Raw genomic sequence first — 6449 nt, forward strand, 5'->3', positions numbered from 1 at the left:
GAATCGAACCTACAACCTTCTGATCACTCGACTCTCCTTACAGAGCCACACTTTAAAGGAAAGAAAGAAAGAAAGAAAGAAAGAAAGAAAGAAAGAAAGAAAGAAAGAAAGAAAGAAAGAAAGAAAGAAAAAAAGAAAGAAAGAAAGAAAGAAAGAAAGAAAGAAAGAAAGAAAGAAAGAAAGAAAGAAAGAAAGAAAGAAGAAAGAAGACAGAAAGAAGGATGGTAGCTGTCTTTCAGTTGTGCTTCACACAAAGTTTTATTTTGCTTTTTGGGAGGGAGTTTTGGATGTTAATGCTATTCCGAACCGATTGCACTTTTTTTTTTTAACCCAAGAAGAGGCCCGTCATACATCATAAAGTCGCATTACATCCACTAATAAGCAAGACTCAGCTCGATTCCGCTGTGGTTCTTTAAGCTGTTGCTTATGTCCTCACACAATTTGTGCATCTGGAAAAACCAAGGACCCCTCTGTCTGTAATTCTGTTGCAGCGATCTTGTTTTGTCATACAGGTGGACGGTGTGTGACAGCGCAAAATTTGGCGCATCTGAGCGGATGACTCACATTCACAAATGTTTAAAAAGTCTCACTCGTGTGTGTGCTGGTAGGCTGCATCCCTGTCACATTTTTATTTATTTATTTTTTTAGATCCGTTGCAAAGCAAATCTGGTACGGTTGAAATTCAAAACCTAAACACAGGTGCATAATCCCTCTCTGCTATAGGTGGAAACTAAACCATTTTTGTTACACTAGTGACACAGAAGCTTCACCAATAAAATAACCAAACCAGATGCAAGATGCATGGATATGCTCACGTGCCTACGTGTCCCCCCCACCCTCCACTTGCGTTAATTTGATGAGCGCAGTCACGCATTTAAATGACAAAAGCAGCCCGACCGGCGGCGCGCTTGAACTTGACCGACGGAACTGGCTGGGAAAAGAGGCGCGACTTTGGCCCCCTATTTTTTTTTTTTTTTTTTTTTTTTGCTCCGCTCTTTTATGGAGAGAGGAGGCTGGCGGGACTGATGTCATCGTATTAGCATAAATTTCAGCCTGTTCCCAATTAAACCAGGAGAGCGGGGAGGCCATCAATCTGTTTTCACATGGCCGGGAATGGGCCAGCATCTCCCTCTGCAGACAGACCAACAAAGAGCCAGGAGCTGCAGCTGAACTGTGGGGTAAGCTCTGGAGTTGCTGATGTGTTCATGGCGATTTTTGACTTGTTATTCCTTTATTTAAATTGTTTGAACATTAAACTGGGATTTTATATTTTTCTTCCCCTTACTGGCTGGTGTGAAACATTGTGATAGTTTGGTGTTTTGCTTTCCACCTCAACTGAAGCTTTAAAACACTTCTTTTTTTTTTCAGCTTTAGTGCATTTAATGATTCTTACTGACAACAACTCTATGTGGATCCAAAGAAATGCTCTAATTTTATTAAGATTTGATATTGGGGTATTGATCTGGTCTTCGATGCCTTCAGGGTGTTCAGGTAAACCTAACAGAGGAAGATTTGACTGGCAGCAGCGCAACGCTGTTTGATCTTAAAGATCTAAAACAGAGAAAACTGCTGCCTCATGTTGTGGAGACACTTGAGTCATCTGGTTATTTGAATGCCATTTACAAGCTTTTTCCCTCTTGTTTAACTACTCTCTTTCAATAATTATGTAATTACGGATGCACCACAAGCTTAGGAATAAAATCATTTGCAACTTGCCATAGCTTAAAAGACATCAGAAACGTGTTGTTGCTGGTTTTATAGGTGGATTTCGTCCACAGTACGTATGGATTATACATCTTCATGCAATTTAATTTCAGTCCATCTCAAAGTTTCTGTAATTGCACTCGAATGGTCATCTCCAACATGCCGAATGAGCTGCAGCTCTGAAGCGCAGGGTTCTGATTTGGGAGCATGACAGAGGGAGGGACAAATATTGGCACCCTGTTGGTTTCTCATGCCTGACCTTTGACATCTTCATGCCCCTGTGTCAGGTCAGACCTCTTTGAAGATCAGTCATTACAATTCCCAAAAGTGGCCACTTGAATTGGTCAGTTATTGGCAACTGAAGGCAACAGAGCTCACTTAGGTCATAGATGGTGGTGGTGATTTCTGCAGAACAAGAATAAATTCTTGCAGAAAGCAGTGGATTTGTTTTCTGATAAGAAAGATTAGGATCTTAAGAATTTATGCCACGTCTTCTATTTATGTTTGTCATGTCTTATTTATCTTCCATATGTAGAAAAGAATAATAATACCATACCTTTACATTTTATTTCACAATGTGCATATAGCTGAATAACGTTATTATTATTATTATTATTATTATTATTATTATTATTATTATTCAAGTACAAATTCATTAAAGTGCAATTTATTGTAGCATTAAATTCAGTAAAATCTGCATATTAAAAATCTATTTAATTAATTCAAATTAATTAAACATGAAAATCCAACGTTTTTATCCTGAAGTCTTGAAATATATTTTTCAAAGAATAAACAACGTTCCTTTTGAAGCTGATTTGTTGCAAAAATCATTTTTATGCAATAAATAAGAGATAAGTAGGCATTTCCATATTTGCACATGTATGTATTTAAAATGCAGCCTTACATTTTGTAATGTATTTCTTCAAGATTGCCTTTTCAACAAATGAAATATTATGCTTCTAGACAATTGTCGTTTTTCAGCTCTGGGTGAACTGTCAATCCAAAACGCACGTTGTCAATGAATTTGCTTTCCATAAATATAACATTTCAAACAAAGATAAATAAATGCCAAACCTTAATAAGCTTCACGTGTAAACGTTTAACGATCAAATCTCGCGATAAAATGTTCATAATAATTTCATTAAGATTTCAATCGAGTTCTTTGTCATGTTAGTTGTTGTATGCAAGTTACAAGTGTGAAGTAATGTAATGAATATAATGGAAAATGTATGCAATTTTGTTGCATTAATATTATTGTTGTTATTGTTATGACTGTTATTTTTAAATAAATCCCAACAAAAACAAACGAAACTCATTTCATAAAACCCAAACGGCTGCTATGGATTTGTTATAGACATATATAAATATTATCCTATTCAAATCCCCCGCTAATTCATACAAGTTTATTCTAACTCGTAGGCTTTTGGAACCAGACCAGTTTGGGATGATAAAGCAGATTAATTTTCACAAAACTGAGCAGAATAAAAAGCGCTTTTACAAACATTAATGCATGCAACATGTCAGGCCGTTTTTTCCGTTCACACACAGTCACTTTACCTGCGGCAATGCCTTGTTTTGATACATTTAAAAGCCTTCATTTGGATGCTTTATTTACATTGCGTCATTATTAATGACATTTTCTGGCGCTTAGGGTAATTTTATTTTATTTTATTTTTTTAAAGTGCTGTAGCTTCAGGCCGGGCATTTTATCTGTGCAGGCCCGACAGTTTCCGCAGTACCACCTCTCTGCCAGTAGGTGCCGTAGTTTTACACCAAAGATTGACGTTACTTCCCAGAATGTGTTCGGCAAAAAGGCCTCAGAAAGGCTAAGAGAGTATACATTGATGTTTACATTAGTATTCATCATCATGGTCTATATGTACATAGTTAAAAATGATTTTTTTTTCTGCGAATTAACAAACTTCGACCTTTGAAGAGATAGAGAATAAAAACATATCAAATTAGATTTAAAAAAATTAAATAAAGCAAAACTTTTTAAATCTGAGATCCTCTTTGTTGTTTTGTCTTCATATTGAAATAAATTAAATAGGCTTACGTTTTAATGTTGGCCTAATTCATGTGTCATATCGCTTCCCAAGAAGTGACATCTTGCAAACATTCCACAATAACCAACACATGTTTTGACTACTTTGCCTGGAAAATGATAATATGCATTGACTAATTTTCAAAGGAGAACTACTAAAACATGAATGATTAGGGCTGTTGGAGAGAGACAATGAAAGCTGTTCTGAATCCAGTGGCACAAGGAGGTGCAAGGTGAGGGAGGTTGCAGGGCATACCCAAGCTTTACCCATGTCATTTTAAAATCTGAGTGACGGGACATTTATTTATTGTGATTTCAATCGAGTTCTTTGTAACATGTCAGTTTTGGAAATGTGTCCATCACTCCCGGCCCAGCCCCCTCGCCTTACCCCGGATAAGGAAGCAGAACAATACAACTCTTGAAGCTCTGGTGATGGCACACTATTGTTAATAAGTTTCTGGAAGTGTCCCTGTGTACATTCTGTATTTTAACCTCCAAATTTGAAAAAGAGACAGAGAGAAAGACAGAAAGAAACGCAACATTTAATCTTTTCTTTAAAATAGTGTTGTAGAAATTAAAACATTATAAAATGCCAACAGATTCAACGTCCCAGCCCCTCTGTGTTATGGATATCCCACACACATACTAACTCTTCGGGTAACACATTTGGAATAACATATCCCGGCGCACGCGCTATCCCTTACGTCAGCACGCAGCTTAACACGTCAATTTTTTAGTGGCGCACCTGCTTTTCTCTCTCTCTCTCTCTCTCTCTCTTCTGCTTTTTACGACGCATTCACGCTGCTTTCTTTGCCTCTTCTAAAGATGAATGCCGGTTTTTGGAATATAATGGTTTAATTTGGTGTATTTTTTAACACCTCTCTCGAAAGTCGAGATTTAGACGCGAGTGCCCGCCGTGCGTCCTGCTAGTTACGTCGCACCGCGTAAAGCAGCGTGACCCGCTGGAGCTCAGTGTAGAGGCATCGGCATCTGCTGGCCGCTGCCGAGGTTGCCGCTGCGACATCAGCCCCGCGCACACCGCCGCTGCGTGCTCCGCATTTAACCCTCTCCACTTCAGATTGCTCGATAACAGCGCATCCTTCCTGCGGTTCGCGCTAGTAGCTACACGGGAACTATACAGCGCTTAAACGCGCAGCCGCTTTGCTACTGCTGCTGCTGCTGCTGGAGGCGTTTTCATTCGCTCTCTCCTCCTTTCTCTCTTACGACGCTGGCACAGGTGCCTCAGAGAAGAGACATGCATCATGCATGCAGGTGTGGGGACCACTCATTCAAGGTGCCGTGGTGTTTTTTTTTTTGTTTTTTTTGCCATTTGGATGTTTTGCTATGGAGAAAGAGGATACACGATAAGATGTGAGGGCTTCGTTTTTGTAGCGCACAAACCACATCTGCGAAAGTGCGCCTCTTCATCAAAGTGTGGAGATTCTTGATGCCCTCCTCCCTGCCATGTAGGATAAAAAAAAGGGGGGTGAGAAAAAAAACCTACGGACGTGAGTTGGCATGAATGTGTGTGTCTGGAAAAAAAAAAAAAAAAAGGAGTCCCGGGGCTTTGTCCTCCACGTCTCTCTGCGTCCCGTAACTGCCACGCAGAGAGAGAGAGAGAGGGCTGCACGTGGCGCAGCACGTCTGTCAGATGCTGGAAACCACGCGAGGACAAGGAGATCCAACTCCAACCGTGGGGAATCACGGTGGTCCGGGAATACTGCGTTGCTGTTGCGTTGCTGTGCGGGTCGTGCAAGAACATGGTGCAGCTGCGGCCGCTTTGAGTGCGTGTTTTGGGGGAGAGAGAGAGAGAGAGAGAGAGAGAGAGAGAGAGAGAGAAGGGGACCAACGACACGGCAGCTTCCTCTATTCTGTCATCCAAGGGTAGTGAGGAGATGTTGAGACAGTGAAGTGGTCGCTGCATGTTTATTTTCTCTCGTTTTTAAACTTTTTTTTTTCTGCATGGGATCCACTTTTGTACCGCTTTGAAGAGACGCGTATCACTGGGGTTTGCCCCCTGGACTTTTGGGGCTTTTGGTAATGCGAGGTTGCTCTTGACTGAGAGATCCACCCGTAGAAACTTGCCTTAAAATTCTGAAAGGACTTCAACCGGAGATGCGGGATTTATTCGCTTTTTATTGCTTGTAAGTATTCCTCACATAAGTCTTGTTAAATATTAACTCAACTTGTCCGACAATAATAATAATAATAATAATAATAATAATAATAATAATAATAATAATAATAATAATAATAATAATGATAATTTCCTGTGGGTTAAAGTGTGCCTCTGAAAGGGGCGATATGTCAGGTGTGCTGAGACCCGGACTGATGAGTGGCAGCCCGGCTGTTCCGTCCCACCTTGAGCGCAGCTGAGGCGGGCTGAGCTGAGTGGCCCCGGAGCTGCGCGGCGCTTAGAAAGCAAACAGTTGTGTGATTGTTAGCAGAGCCTGGGAAAATGTCCCCTCGGCTGGGAGGTGGAGGGACTTGACGCCAGAGCCCCTTGTTAAGAAGACTTGTGTGTGCTCCCAGACAGCATTGTAATGATAATGAGCACCAGCACGCTGTTGAACTTGATGTTGACTTTTTTCTTTCTATTATCGGACGATTTCGCCCCCCCCGCCCCTTTCTTTTTCCCCCCCTGTTCTTCCTTTCCATTCTTTTTCTTTCTTTCTTTCTTCCGTTCTTTCTTTCTTTCTTC

General features: G+C 40.6%; 1 long non-coding RNA gene across 3 annotated transcripts in view; it reads left to right on the forward strand.

Annotated features, from left to right (window-relative positions):
* The first annotated feature begins 1072 nt into the window (after positions 1-1072).
* The window catches only part of LOC103150427 (uncharacterized), a 51237-nt gene continuing 45860 nt past the window's right edge, over positions 1073-6449 (forward strand). The window contains exon 1 of one of the 3 annotated variants that reach the window (XR_001664489.1): positions 1073-1178. This is a non-coding gene — a long non-coding RNA (uncharacterized LOC103150427). Of the gene's footprint in view, positions 1179-4523; positions 5043-5072; positions 5893-6449 lie in introns of those variants that run through there. The other 2 variants (XR_001664488.1, XR_477551.2) reach the window with 2 other exon arrangements.

Source organism: Poecilia formosa, unplaced genomic scaffold (genome assembly GCF_000485575.1).
Source record: "Poecilia formosa unplaced genomic scaffold, Poecilia_formosa-5.1.2 Scaffold254, whole genome shotgun sequence".
NCBI lineage: Eukaryota > Metazoa > Chordata > Actinopteri > Cyprinodontiformes > Poeciliidae > Poecilia > Poecilia formosa.